General features: G+C 32.4%; 1 protein-coding gene across 1 annotated transcript in view; it reads right to left on the bottom strand.

Annotated features, from left to right (window-relative positions):
* Nucleotides 1–608, bottom strand: part of LOC149651058 (protocadherin Fat 4-like) — a 34,857-nt gene extending 34,249 nt beyond the window's left edge. The window contains exon 1 of the mRNA XM_089847822.1: nucleotides 59–608. The gene's annotated coding sequence lies outside the window, so the exon portion shown is untranslated. The remainder of the gene's footprint in view (nucleotides 1–58) is intronic.
* Between the last annotated feature and the right edge of the window lie 15,880 nt (nucleotides 609–16,488).

The following is a 16,488-nucleotide window of genomic DNA, read 5'->3' as shown; positions in this document are numbered from 1 at the left end:
AATTAAACAATGCAATTAAAAATAACTATACACAAACGAATACCGCGTGGCTAATTACTTTATATGGGTAATAGATTAGTAGTTAATTGAAGCGTAACACCTTCCTAGTAGCGATACTGTAATACGATGAAGGCAGGGACTCCGGTAATATTTAGCGAAAAGGTACACGATTATCCAAGCATTTTATCCTATTTGTCACCACTCGCGTGTTATGGTAAACCATGAATATAGACAGAACCTTTCCCGCTTCCCATAGATTATCAACTGAGGAAAAAAAATTCTGGGTGAATGCGACCACGAAACTCGATGGTACGAAACACCATACAGTGTCTACCAGAGGGGCTGAACTTGCGTAGCACGAATCTGAGAGAGAGTATACTTTCTAAATGAGGACACAAAAACTACCAATAGCACCCCCGGCCGTCAGTTATGTGCACCCTCCCTTTAAACGGTGAAACTCCGTTAACTCCCGACAACTCGCTTAATAAACTGAGTCACCACCGATATTCAATATCGTCATCGCAAAAGATAGACGTACGATAGTATGCTCATGATGATGATTTCGGGTCCCCATACAGTCCCGACGGAGTGTCTATGGGTACGACCCTCTCTCGTTCCGTCTGGTGTGTCCGAAATCAAGAAGAGATGGGGCAGTCCCCAACCAACACATTTTTTGGGTCTAAATTTGGAGTACGGTTGATGATACTGCAGAAAATACTCTAAATATTTTCAGTCTTAAGTAATGATAGATTATGACTATGACGTAATGGTATTGGACAGGTCAAACTAAGTGATAATGAAGTGTTTGAAACTTCTCCAGGGAATTACTTCATCGTTGTAATGTAATGAAATTCATCGAAAACCAAACCTTAAACAACTAGTTTCACCAACCGCATTTGGATTCTTATCACTTTACATTATCTTGTTCTGTTAAAAAAAATTCTCTATGGATTTTTAGGTCTAATTTAACTTAAGGGTGGTTTAAAGCGACGCCTATTTCATACGTCATAAGTGTTAGAGAAAAAAATTAAGGGTGTTAACTTATGGTTTTTTTAAAACATTTTCATATACTTTGTGGCCTTGTAGAGGTATACTAACCAAAGTGAAACTCCCCTTTTAAAACAAACGCGTGAAAATATTGCGTGGCGAAATTAACAAGCATTATTTATCTGTTAATTAGCCAGTCATTAATTAATCCAGCTGGATATACTTGTTTACCGTAGGGTATATAACAAGCATTATTTACACCCGGTGTGCCCCCATTGCGAGACTGGCTTAGAAAACTCGGTTCGTTAACTTTTGGGAATGGGAATTTTAGAGAGTAGAGGCTTGGCAATAGCAATCGAGCCGAATAAGACACATTTTCTATCGCCTTACAATATAGGCCTACAAGAGTTTTGAAAGATTAGGTGTAAAAATAATGGCGGAAGTTGTGTGGGAGCAGAGGCCCGAACCCTTAATGCGTTAAGATTTTGAGGAATTCCTTAATCTGACTCCCGTTTATAAAACTAATGCCATGCTCACAAAAACGTTTTAAGTGTGTACAATATTTATAGTAGTGAAACTAATTCCAAACGCTATTTCTTGAAGTTGAACCAACTTAAAGCGTTTTTGGGAAGCCAGTTTGTATTTTTCAGGGTTATTTCACATGGGATGAGACTGGCCTTAGGGTATTTTCACTGACCTTAGCGGACAAGCGCCTTAAAGTGTGAACCGAGGCTATTGAAATGAAGAGAACTTCAAAACTATAGTTGGACAAGCCATTTATTAACCGATTCCCTTTCAAATGTGTGAACATAGCTTAAATGTCTTCAAATTCTTCGTAAAAGAATTATAATATAATGGTACTATTTTAACCCAGAGAAAATATAGTATATTTTATTATTCAAACCACCATAATTACGAATTAGGCCTAAAGTTCATTTTAATACCAAACTAAGGCATTTCGGTCATATTTTTTTAAATTTAAAAGCACTAATATAAAACAACAATATCCAGAAGCGAAAATAAAAAGCTATTGTAATATCATCAAATCTCAATTTAATAAAGATAAAAAACCTTGAGGTTCCTGGTACCCACTAATATAAAGCAAGCCGTAGTATAATTTCATATCATTCCGCAGCGTCGCATAAACTAGCTTAAAAAACAATATTATTTTCTTTTCATTTTTTTCTTTTCAAAATGGCACACTAAACAATGTACATGTTTTTTACATGACAGTTCAAACCTGAACTTCCAATATTTATTGCATAAATGAACTTCAAAAAGGGGTTTACAATTGCAATAAAAACAAATTATACTCATGTAAAAAACTATTTTTCACGGATCATTTAAACACCAGGTGTAATAAATAACCGTGTGTATATCACCATCCATTATACGATTTGTACACCTAAATTGATTTTCACACTTTAAAGTAAATATATAGTATCTCTAAGTTAATTTTAAATAAGCCTTACTACATTTTGTACTTAGCGGGTCCGTGTAACGTTTTAAAGTTACGCTCCACTTGCCACAGATCTTACAGACTGAAGAAATTCAGAGTTAAGCTTAGCTTATTCTAACGTTGAAATCGGAACACGGTTTGTTCAAAGTGATTTGAAAGTAGCAAACTTATAATTGATACTGAACTCTATGATATTAAACACACTGGCCTATTATTATTCCACTATATGGGTCATCAAATTCTTTATAAACCGAGCGGTTTCTAAAAGATACGGGGGAGACGCGAGCATGACTTAATATCAATTCGTGATTTAATATTTAATAACAAAACGTTTAAATTGCAATTTTCAAAAGAAAAATAAGGGGTATCTATGAGTTTCTTCGGCGTAATACTATAATTAATGGTCTGTAACGTAAAATAATCGTTCGATAATAAGGTACTGCGAAACGGAAGCGGGTATACTATTCGATAAATGTCGATTGAAAATAAATAATCGATAATAATTTTTATTTAATGATTTATGAATTATTTTAATAAATATTTTTCGAACAATACCTTCGATTTATTTACGACTTCGATAACGATTAGTAAATCTGGGAAATAAAGGTTGGTTTGGAATTTGTAAGGCTTATTTAGGTTATCTTTAGGTATATATGTGTGTATACACGTTGTTTTTGGAGCGAAAACATGATGATTGAACAAACAGTAGCCCGCGGGGTTGAAGTCACGAATGAAATTTCGGCTGCTGTTAATAATTGTTGGATAAAAATGGAAGAAAAACTTCTTTATATCCGTGCGAAGCTAATATTTGGGGCTATTTCAGGACGGCCGATGTGAAAAGTGAAATTTCTCGTAAGTAACCACGAATTTGAACTTTGCTCCGAAAGGATGGAAAGAACAAACACGTGATGGTATCCCGAAATAACCTTTTTTTCACGAAATTGTGAAGATGAAATATTTAGCAATTTTAGACCAACTCCCCCTAAGCTTCAAGTTGCGGCTGGTACTTAGGGAAGTACTTATACTGGATGGTACCTACTACTTAAGAGATGTTTTTCGTTCAGGTTTTCTACGACAAAAATTTATTAGTGGATTCAATAAGCATCGTATGATTTCTGTTCCGTTATTTTTGAAATGCAGTTAGAAAATATTTTTGATTGTATTTCTGGGTGGGTGGTCTAAAATTGAATTCATCACGAGATAGTGTTAGATTATGACGTATTAGATGGATGGTTCACCTTTAATCAAACTTTCCTTTGAAAAATGTTTGATAAAGGGTTAAAAAACCGCCCAAAGTGACGCCATTGTTTAAAATAAAAAGAAATAATTTTCTTTCATGTACACTTACAAGTGTGAATTAGACAACGCCTTATCTTTAATTCAATGTCAATGTTATCCGGGTATCTTACGTGTTTTTTGATGTTGAGCAAACGCTATTTTTAATCCCTAATTAAAAAATTCATCACGTATCTCTGCGTTTCAAACATCTTTCCCCAAAAATACGGGGAAATTCCCAGAACGAAAGTAAGTTCTTCAAATTATATTCCTCATTGCATGTACTGAAAAACAACACTGAAGTCTTCGTTTTAACGATCAACCTAACGAAATCCTCAACCGCAAAAATATGACATCGCATACCTTTATAGTGTTTATTACATTTAACATCAAAATCCAAGGCTGTCCAGGAAAAAAATTCACCAGTATAAAACAATCTCACCTAAATAGAGTCCAAACCGGTTTATGTTATTGCTTCAAGGTTATTATAACTGTACGTAAGACTATAAAAAAAACTAGATGAGAAGAAATATTTCCCGAGCTCATTTAGTTTTCAAGAGAAAGCGTACGTGAAATTCGAGCTAAATTCAATCTCAAAATGGAAATATTTACTATAAGCCATTTGGAAAACATTATTATCAAAGCTATTGCTACTATACCAATGTTCGTGGTAGCGCTAATGTTCATTAAACCTTCGGTATAATACTCATATTTCTCCTACGACCTAAGCTATAATAGCCTGGGAAACCGAAACCTTAACAATCTAGCTACTTAATCATAGTAATATCGTAAGTATCATAAGACATACTGCATGCTTATGGAAACTCGATAAACTTTAAGGTTATAATTTACCGTATTCTTCAATTAATAAACGTATATGGGTCATATCGTATAGGGCTAGTATGTAATATGTATTTTGTGAAGAAACTGTTAACTTAGGTTATGCAATAGGTAAAAGAATTAGTAAAGTAGCCCGTTAAAGTCGTGACTATTTTTTCCCATCAGTGGAATTGCTTCATACTAGGCCTAATATAAGATGGTGAAGGAATTACTCTGGTAAATTAAGTTAACACTTCTACAAACATAGTGAAGAGAAGATTCACTATACGGATGATTGGCCATTTAGAGTAATATCTTTCAAGAAATTTTTGGGGAAACGAAATACATTCAATCAAATTTTTTATCAAAAGGATTTGACCATCAAGAATAAATTATTTAATTAAATTTGAATACCTAGGGAAATTGAAATTAATTAATTTGGTTTAGACTATACATTATGATTGATTAAGTGTATAAATGGCCTAAATTCCATTAAGAACAATACCGAAAATTTTAATTCCATGTAATTATTCTTAATTCAATTCAATTCAATTTTCATTTTTATTTTTCAGGAATTCACGATTAAGGATTTCTAACTGTTTCATCTCACAAACCGTCGATTAAAATATATTTTTTTTATTAAAAACTATAATTTCGTTATACGATATAGATAATTTTTGAAATTAAGACCTTTTTCGTGATGAAAAAATGGGCTGATTACACGCTTGCCTGAAATTCCTAAAACGTTTATTATTTTTCTTTTTAATCTAGCCCAACCAAACTGAAATGATAATTAGAGACAAACTTTGAAAGCTCTTAAAAGGGGTTTTACCACCTGACACAGAAAATAGATGAGCCGGTATTTATCCGTAACACTCTATACATCCAATTAGCGCGAGAAAGAAAAAAATATCATTTAAGTATCATATTTATTTCCTCCAGAGCCCTACATTCATAATTATAATTAAATGTAATTAATTCCTAAATGGCTTAAGCATCGTATTCAAATCTTCAGGATTTTAAATCTAGGATATATTTAGTGTCTTCAAAACAGAAAGACGAGTGAACTTAGCGGAGGTCGGATTACAAAAAAAGAAACCATCTTCAAAATCCCGCTGTGAATATCATTACCACATAATTTGGAACAGCAAGGGGATTTTTGAATTTGGGCCGCAATCATATTTAATGCCAATTAGTCGAAAATCTCAACATAGGAGTGGAATAAATCGTAATGGTATTATTCTTTAACTTATGAAATAAACAAAGATGTGATAGATGCGGCGGTTAATTCCAACTAATTTGCATAAACGCGTTTATAAGATGATTTTTTTTTATTCAGTATACATAAAAAATAGGGCCAGCTTTAGTTTTGACTCATGGATATGACACGGCCAGCGGGGAGGATTTAAAATTATGGCCCTAAGGGTAATGGAGTAGTATCTTCGTGATTTAAATTATAGTACTATAATGTAATTCGTGTCGTTGTTCTTTCTTTGTTTAACTAGACGTTTGATTTGTAAATCTTGTAGAAATGTTTCTGGTAAGTCTGCCATAAATTAAGGGGGATTTTGAGTAAATCTTTGAACAGATTAGCAAATTTAGAGAAGATAAGCATGATCAAGAATGAAAATTACTAAAGTATATTTGATTAATTTCTTACAATATTTAAAACATTTGTTCCGAATAAGTTCCAAATCCAAAATCCTTAAAGCTATTGATACAAATCCTACACTCCAGCTCATCTTAAATCACAGGACTTAATTTGGCTTACTTATCAATATATTGTTTCAAGGTCTTAATCTGAACTTTCCTCATAAATCTATTGGGGCTATAAATTAAATTTCTCTAAACTGATGCTCTTGTAGGTCTAGGCAACCTAAACCAGGAACTAAACACTACTAATTCGTAAGCAAAGGTCAAAATATCGAAGTCTATTTTCCGTGAACTATTTTTTTTCCTGAGATGTACCGTACCTCCCTGTCCTCTAAAATCTTAATTATTAAAACATTACTCATAATGAACAAAGAAACCAAAATTAGTAAAATTATTTTTATCCTACAAAACATTAATTTATAACCTGTTTAATAATTAATGAAATTAAAATAGAATCATATCTACAAGTTGTAATTAAACAATTACTAAATTAGACTTTTCCTTTTAGCTCGAGTAATTACATAAGTAATTAAATCGAAGTTTAATTACAAGGAACATAACGCATAATTCTTAGTTACTCCAATTAAAAACTAAAATTTATGCTTAACATCTCGAACTCATTATGTTTTGAACGAATTTTTAAATATTTTATAAAAAGCTGGAGGCGATGAACTAAGATCTAATCATTCTCTTTATAAACTTGCTTTTAAACTAATTAATTTTTAATTTACTTTATTACCCCGGTTAATTTTTAAATATTTTTGCAGATAATGCTAAACAGATTCATAAACACTATTAGTACTTCTTAAATATCTAACTGGAATAAGCATATAAGCCTTTTAAAGCGAATTCAGGTTATATATCTAATCTATACTTTGTTGTTAAATGTTAATTCCATTATATTAAGGTCTACCACCCTCAGTTAAGACACTAACTCACGTTCTTCCTTATGGGTACATTAGAAATCTCGCATAGAAATTAAAACTAGTTCCGAAAAAGGGGTCTGACGGGTCGGCGACCTTAATTGTCTTTGGTTTGGATATAAAAATTGGTATTGTTCCATTCAAATCTTAACCTTTAAGATGAAATAAAAAAAAAACCCGTACGCTCGAACTATATTCCTTTATCCATTAAGAAGAGTCAACTAATGGACCCACATTTTACTTTTAATTGCAAGGGTTCGCTTGAAAAATCGCACTCAGAATTGAACCCAAGTGTTGTGATATTATATTAATAAATGGCAAAATTCAATGTGGAATATTTTTTAGACATGCACTTCATGACGTCAGAGTGTGTTAGAGGTCATTTAAACTTTACTAAGGTAATTGCCAGAAATAGGACAAGACATCGCTAGCCGACTTCTGAATACATGCAAGCAATTTTCAAGTCCTAAATTTATGTTTTGCTTAAATTTGGTAACTTAGGTGTGGTTCATTTTTAAAAAAAATAGTTTTTGGAGATAATTAAATAATAAATATGTTTCATCTCAATTAATTAACGTCACTCAAATATTAATAATATCCTAAGGCGTGTTTATGTGTCGTTCCGCTGATAAACAGCAATATTACATAACTATATAGGTATGTACAGTACTGTACAGTACAGTACATCTCGGTCAATTTGTAAGTTACAATTAAGTAAAGGTTTGTGTTTATAGCAATTAAAAAAATAAATGTTTAGACCCGAATTCTGCTAACACTCAATAGATTTCGTTTCGTAATATGTTTCACTAATTAATCCGTGTATATTTTAATTTACACATGGTGGCGTATGAACATTAGATTTAAGAGAATTGAACAAGCTTAGTGGGTCATTGTTTCTGTAGGTATCAGCGTCTCCCGCGAACCGTGTATAGTTAATATATCAAACAACATTCTTAAGACTCTGTGATCCCAGACTTACGCCCTCGATATTTTGCTAGCGCTTGCGGAGAAGGTCATTTTGAGTAGAAGCTGTTTGTAAGACATAAACAAAACCCATGGGTCTTACTTCAATACCGAAAGGCGTAGGGTTTAAGGAGCTAGTGAGCTGTGTGCCTTAATAATTAACTAGGTGCGTTAGCCTGCCCTTAACCGGACGGAGTGGGTTGATGCAATAGGAGTTGTATGATAACTTTCAAAGAAGGCACAACGCCCCAGACAAGGGCAATTGTGTAGGCGAGAGTTGGCTTCCTAACCCTTTTCATATTTGTATAACTCAAAATTTGCAATTCAGAAACCTTTTTATTTATTTTTTTACGTATTTTTGAATTTCTGTTTTGACCTCTTATATTTCAAGTAAAAGTGAACGCCTATCATTGGATTGCGCAAGTTTTATTTGAAGCTTAAGCATTGCTTGTTAATTGTTGATTTAAATTGATTGCGGAGCAGTTTTAATTACAATTTCATTACAGCTGATGTAGATTCACTTTATATATATATACTTAACTAACTAAAGTTGTTATAAGCTCTAATGTTTAGACGCTAGAACACACAAAATCAATGAAATTAAACAAAGCCCAGTTCTAATTTAACGTACAATGCATCTAATTTATTCTACAAAGCCTTGTTAAATTTTATAGCATCAACTCAAACATAAATATAGTTCAAATGATGTTTCTGGTAAGTCTGCCGTAAGGGTATCTATCATCTTTAGATCAAACTGAATGGAAAATGTCAAATGAGATGGGTTCTATAACATTTAGTTACTTATTGATACACTGATTGACCCCTAAAACACCGAAATAATCTTCAATGTAATCACTTTACTGAACCTTTATCTAACAAAAGTGTATTATTAAATGGGTAGAAGTGTGCTTACGCTGATAAACTAAAACTAATGACTCCAGATGAGTGAATATTTCCTTGTTGTTGGTGCCAATCAATGTTCGGTAACTCATATCTATAAGTAACTAAATGTATGTTCTTTGTCAATTTAAACTCAGAATAAACCTTAATTTAAATTATGGCAGACTTATCAAAAACACCCTGTCTATAGCAAAGTCGCCCTACCGTAAAACGCAAGATATAATTAATGAAGGCACTTTAGAAACTGTAATTAAAATTTACTTGTTCAATAAAGTATACCAAAGGGCGGCGAGATACTTCATCAGATTATTAAATTGCAAAACCAAGTGACATTGGATTTTCCCCCAAAAGAAAAATGCTTTAATTTGAATTGACTCTTGAATTTGCGACGGTTTCTAAAGCCGAGCGACAAATTAACATAAAGGTTAAAGCTGGAATGCAAGTGACACGTGAACGTCAAAATGCTTTTTGGCGCGCCAGTTGAAATGGAGGTAAAGAGAGAATTTAGAGAAGGTCGAATGGAAACCGACGACGACATACCCAAGCTCATTATACCACTGATTATGTCGGGCAAAAAAAATGGAACGAAATTTATACGAAGGATGGGACTCAGTAGGATGAAACCCTTGTGGGACATAGAGACATATCTTATTAAAACATATCCTTTTAAGACTTTTAAATTATGTTTTTATTTAAAGATGGTGGTTACCTTTTGATCTACATAAAGGATGATTGAACTCAATACCCCACGCAAACTTCAGGAAGTTCGATTTATTAATGAATCTCTAATTCATTTAATAAAATTAAAATTTCGGTCATAAAACTTTAGGAGTAAATGGTCGCAATGATATAAGATCATTTTCACGATAAAAATGATTTGTATTAAATGATACTCCATATACTAATCTTTGAAATTTAATGGTCCTTAACTCGGAAAGGAAGTGGTACGTACTACGCTTTTTACAACCAACTCTTTTGTACCGAATTTAGTTCATTTGGAAAGATTCTTAGAAAAGTGGAAAACGCATCTTAAAAATTTAATGAAATGTATAAAGAAAGAAATTTCGAGATTTAGTTCTTTTATGTAATGAAACTCTCTTTAGTTTCAAACTCGGACTTAATATTTTTAAGTACGTAAAACCTTTTGATTTCATTGATTTTGGGGATGTAAATCGATGGAATCATTTAGATTTTTACCTTCTTATCTTTGAAGAAGCTTATTTCTAAGCAGATTAAATAATGGCTTTCATTTCTTTCAAAAACCCTGAGGGCCTTACAGTTCAATCCTAAGTTTACAAGATATGTTCCATAAGTATAATACTTCTTCGCAATACTAGAGACTTACAGCTTGAGCTAGTTCGAGAGAGAACGATAAGCGAGAATTGATTAACTACACTCGGTTAATTTGCAGTTCATCTTCCTATTTAGTCTGTACTAAGCCTTTGATAGCGCCTCTATCACCAGGCGTCGCTATACCTCGAATCTATGACCCACGTCAGCGACTTCATGACAAGCTCCAGTTTGTAACCAGTGGCAAACTTATGGAGCAAGATATCTTATAAACTTATGGTTCAATCAATATAAACCTTTAAACTTATTCGGGATCAATATTAAATTTAATTTTAGTTAACCCCAAACCACGTTCAACACCGAGTAGCTTAGACTAGTTCATTATAATCCAAATATAAATATCCACGAATAAATAAATAAATAAAATAATTATAATTTCACTTCAACGTAGAGGTTATATAATAGAAAAGGGTTTACGCATAGTACCAGCAGCAACAATATGTTGTTTTTCTTTTTTAATAATTTTAATTTCGGCAGCATGCATTTCGCCGGACGAAACTGGTCCTCAGTGGCCTCAATAATGTATAACGGTCTTTGGATAATAAGAAGAAAATATCTAAAAGCCCTACAGGAAATAAAAGGGAAAATATTTCAAAAGAAAAGATTCTTAGCGCGAGAAAGCTAAAGAAAAACGCGCGCTTCAACTTATATCAGAAAAAATAAGGTACGGCCTGAAAATAAGAAATTAACGTAAAAATATTTGAATTTAAAACGCCTTCAGGGTATTGGAAAAAATCCCTAATAAACCTTGCAACTTTGCGATCATTTTTCTTAAATGAAAAGAAAAAAATCAGTGTCAATGGCTTTGAAAGCTCGCAGACCCTAGAGGTGAGATGAAACGGCGTTAAAAAAGGATGTTTATAATTAACCTCGTTTATTAGAAGATTTCGCAACCTTTAAAAACGTTTAAGAGATAAAATATCACCATCACCATCACGGAAAAATTCCTTTTTTTAAAGAAATTAGTTTAAATACTCCGAACTGTTAATTGCTAATTTTTAAATTATATTTATGAACGGTACGCTGCGTCACTTATTGTTAAGGAAATACTTGGAAATATTGAATATTATAAAAAAAAACAATTTGCTTTTGTTTAATAGATTTAACTAGTGAAGCGTACGGTTAAATATAATTCTGAAAGGACATGATGTATTTTTAAACTTGCAAACTTTCATTTTAAGAAATTGATATTTTTGTTTGTTAAGGAATAAGAAGAAACAATAGTTGCTACTTTTATTTTTCTGCAGAATTTGGTTATATGAATGCGGAACTATAATTGAATATTAAGAACTGGTTGAACCCTTGTACAGCCTTGTGCCAATTCATTAATAACCAGATATGTATTTTTGGCATCTTTTCAATGTTATATAATGATAATAAGATGAAGCGGAAATGTCAAGCAAACTACTGTTCATGGTTGAATAATATGGAAATCAGGAATCAGGTTCTGAGTATAGCCTTGTGCCATTTTAAATCATCCACAGATATTGAACTCTACTTGACCCCTGGTTTCATTAACTAGTCCTAAAAACAGGTCTAACTTATCCATTGGACTTAACTATAATTACAAGTCGAACGCACGCTGTTAACTTTAGAACACTACCACAAACATCTCAAACTAAAAAGTTGTCGATGCTGCATGTTAAGGAACACAGAAAATATATACACAGATTTGAAATGAACTTTAACCTTAACCAAATATACTAGTTTTGAAAAACCTTGAGCCAAATTACCTCAGCTTCTTACATAAATATTATCATAGAAAAAATTCCAATTACACGTCGAACTAGTACATACTTTAAAAACTTCACCCCTAAAATTGTCTTTGCAGTAGCCTTGTAATACAATTGGTTAAAGTTAAATTCACTAATATTTCTGCAAGTACAAGGCATCAGTTTGGACTAATCTACTGTCTCTCAACTACCCAAGATACCCAACTGACATGACAGAACTAAAACCCAATCCGTCAGGAAAACTTGGCGATAACAAAGGATACTCTTTCTAACTCCCAGATAACCAATATTTCTTCATACCTAAGCTGTACTTCATTAATCAGAGCCTCTAATAAGACAGGACTTTGTAGAGAAAATATCAATCCATGCAAACTGTTCTGTACAGCTTTATCATTAATTCTAGTTTATTGATAACTTAACTTGACGCGGCAGCTAGTAGGCCTCCTTCATGGGGAAATTTTAAGAAACGGGCTGGGTATTAGCGGTTGATACCTTACCTATACCAAGGTAGTTAAAAACTTAAAAAGCAGGACCAGTTTAACCAGATAGTGTAATAATTTTTTTTTCGGAAACTTAGGAGAACATTTATGTCAAGGCCGGATCGTTAAAATACCTGGACGACCTCTTTCCAAGAAAAAAGTTATAGTTTAAAAAAGTCGTATAATACCCTTTTCCACTAGAGTTAAAAACTTAATTAAAAAGTTTGTCGAAATGACAAAAACGTTAGGCCTAACTTTCGTCGCGAGCCAAAGTTCTTTATTATTGTCCCATAGAATAGAATAAACTATTGAATAAAATAGAAATTCTTCAAGGCTGTGCCATTAATTTAAAAGACAATTTCACTACAGGGGGCCAAAATGTTTTATCTATTTACCGTACGTTTTAATAAGAAAGATGGAGCTCTTCTTAAGATTGCGGTTAGGTTTTATAACTCCCACGTTCAAGAGATTTATCTTTAAGATTTAAGGCTTCGAGAAGTTAGCTTTGGGCGTTGTTTTAACTCTAGGTCGCTGTTGGGCTTCTGAAGTTACAAGTTGAGAGAGAAAGAGAAAGAGAGGGAGAGAGAGAGAGAGAGAGAAATGAAAATATGAAGAAATTCTTCAGGGGTTTGACAAGTTGCTCATGAATTTAAGGTGTGGACTAAAAATAGGGTCATAATATTATCATACTTTCATGGTGATTTTTAAAAAGTGTTTTTTTTAGCTTTTGCTTGCGGGCTTTAGTTTATTGTGATACAGATATCGGTAAGAGTTAATAAGGTAAAATACCTTTTATATTCAAAGGATTTAAGTGAAAGCTCTTGATTTAAACTTCAGGAATTAGGGTCAAAGGTGTGGCAACTACCTCCAAATCTCTCTGAAAATACCGCCTTAAATCAAGCGGATTTTAATTATATAAAAATACATGTCTTCATACGGAAAAAGGAAGACATTTATCTATTATAAATTTACATTGTTATAAAGAATTTCTTTTTATATATGTATATAAAATTATGTCAAAAACTAACTGATAAGACTTAACCTTATTTTATAAAGGCTAAAATAAAGTTTTGAAGTTTGGGGGGGGGAGGGAGTTAGTACGAGGAACATCACAATTATAGAAACAAAGGGATCCGGTATGTGTAAAAGACAATGGAAATTATTGTATGTGTAAGGATTAAAATATCAAGAAAAAGTTAAAAAAATATGATACATATTTTATACCGCATTCTTTCAGATTTTCTATCCGATGCAGAAGTGGAAAATTTCTAAGCCTAATGCACTAAGCCTAAATTGAATGAATTGGTTTTTTAAACTCTAAGCCTTGGCTTTCAAACTAAAGGAATCTTTTCAATTTCAGCTTGTATCTAAATTGATTATTTCTCGCTTACAAATTGTATTTCCTTCTAGAAATCTTTTACAAATCCATAACCATTATATACCATAAAACCTTAACCATACAATTTACAACGTAAACACGAATAAGTAATGATAAACCATGCATGCATTAGTGTGAGCTATTTATTACCCCCCAGTGGTATGTGGTGGCAGTATGTCGATGGTCTTGCATGGTTAAGAGTTCGTTAAACGTAAACGGAAACACCAGATCGAACATTATGGAGCAGTAGTAACTTAAGATACGAAAACCGAGGGGTCCTATATTCCCAAGAAAGCGCACGGGATTTCGTGAGAAGCGTAGAGGATTTCATGTAAATGTCGGACCCCTCGTACAAAACCATCTGCCAGAACTTCACTAAGAAATTAAGAGTAGCTTTACAAAAAAAAACAGTGAACTCAAATTGAAAATTGAACCCTAATCCGGCAACCAAAATAATTTGGAAGACAAAATAATATACAATAAATATATGAATAAATAAAAAAATAAATTAATAAATAAGTAAAAATTGAAGGATTTGAGGTCCGCTAACCTAGAAAAATCTTTTGCGAGGTTTCATTGTTAACTCAAAAAAATTTTGGAAAAAATTGAAAAATTTCTTTTTGTCTAGAAGTTTTATTTCTTTTTCTTGGTAAGAAATTATTAAAATATATATAGGTCATCATTAATAAAAGCAACCGATTAAAACGGTTTCTAGGGTTAAAAATAAGAACGGACGCGACGCGGTCCTCTATCATGAAATCGGAACAATTAAAGAGGGAGAGCTTAAGGATTTTTTATTTAGCAAAACGGGTTTATTTCGCATTTTCTCTACAGCTAAATATTAAGAGGGATTGGTCTCATTGTCCTAATTGAAGCACTAATGTCAAATTCCACATTTTTTTACGCTACTGTCATTATCGAGGGATACTAGAAGGTCTTGACGTAGTCTCTTTTTCGTTTTCTTTATAACTAACCTTCAGTTATTTAAATTGCGTAGACTTTCAACGTGTTTCGGCTTCACGAATCAGTTTCTACTCAATTGTGGAAAAATTTAAAATACATTTAGAAGGGGATTGTAGATTTTAACTAGGTTTTTGGGAGGAATTAATTTGTTTTGAAAAGAAGGACGTTTCCGTTAAAGTTTACCTAAGTTAAATGATAACAATAATTAATGATATTTAAACGGTTTTAGAAACTTAATTGGGTGTGTTTCTAATTAGCGCTGGTTTCAAGTATATATTAATACTTAATATTGTTCAATTATAATTGTAAATTTAAAATAATTATAAAATCGATTTTCTGTACTTATATTGCAACGTAGATTTCAATATTAACTGGCGTAGATTGAACTATGAACTAGTTTCAAGAAGAATTGGATTAAATTATATTTAATATGTTCAACACTAGACCACCCCAAATTCTAAATATATCTATGGTTTATTTTCATAACTTTTAACTATACACTACAATAAAATTATTATTCTATTCACACACATAATATCACTTCGTACAAGTTACAACCCTTAAAATCATCGTGATATCATTTCCATGAACTGTATTTAAATGCGTGTAACACAACATTTTATATCCGGTATACATAACTTAACATAAAAATCATTATTTTATAGCGTTGAGATGTGATATCAACTATTTGAAACAATACAGTACATATACTGAGCTACAGGTTAGTTTTAATTTCAAGATACAAGGGACACGATACGGTCCATTTCTTACGTAAAATTCGAAATAGATCAGGCGAAAAATCTAGGAAGCTCGAATGTAAGTTCATCATCTATCACACCTGTTAAACGTTTCGAAGCTATTTGGTATTATAATAAAACTTTAGTCACGATCTATAGGGTTAATTACAGTTTATTTTGAGACAAAATATACGTTGAAAAACAGGTTTATCGCACCTTAAATTCATTCAATCTAAGAATGTAATAAAGTGACGGCGTATTTTAATATGGAAACTGTACTAAAATGGATGGAGGAACTACATACTATTTCACGCTTGGTTATACCTTTGTCTTTGGTACGCTTTCACATTCTAACTAACCGGTATAACAATGAAGGGAATGAACTAACACTTTTCCCATCACACATTTTTAAAAAGAGAACTTAGGGAAGAGCTTTTAAGAGAAAATTTTTCACTTTGATAAAAAACAGACTGCGTCAGAAAAATGTTAAGCAAGTCTTCATCCCTGGATCTTTTGTGTGAAAAATAATTCACTAATAATAGAAGTTTATAGTTATTTCTCGATGCTGACAGGACTAAGAGGCTTTTTATGGGGTAAATGGAGTATGCTAGTGTCGTGGTTCATTTGTTGGGGTCTTATTGAAAGAAAGAAAGAAAGAAGGCTTAATAGTTCTGAAGAAGAAAATAAGACACACTAAAGCGGCAGTGTGCTTTGAGAGCATTGACTCTTTAAAGACAGTTATTCAATTGCAAGGGACGAAGAGTTAATGGAATATAATGAGATGGAACTATGAGTAATCCCAAACTAGATAGATTATCAAAATGAAGAACTTGGATTGCTAAAATAACACTTGTTCTACAGATAATATT

Source organism: Phalangium opilio, unplaced genomic scaffold (genome assembly GCF_054372755.1).
Source record: "Phalangium opilio isolate 3A_F unplaced genomic scaffold, DU_Popi_V2 ptg000082l_1, whole genome shotgun sequence".
NCBI classification, from domain to species: domain Eukaryota; kingdom Metazoa; phylum Arthropoda; class Arachnida; order Opiliones; family Phalangiidae; genus Phalangium; species Phalangium opilio.
Note: the sequence above shows the minus strand (reverse complement) of the source record. Positions and strands in the feature narration are given on the sequence as shown.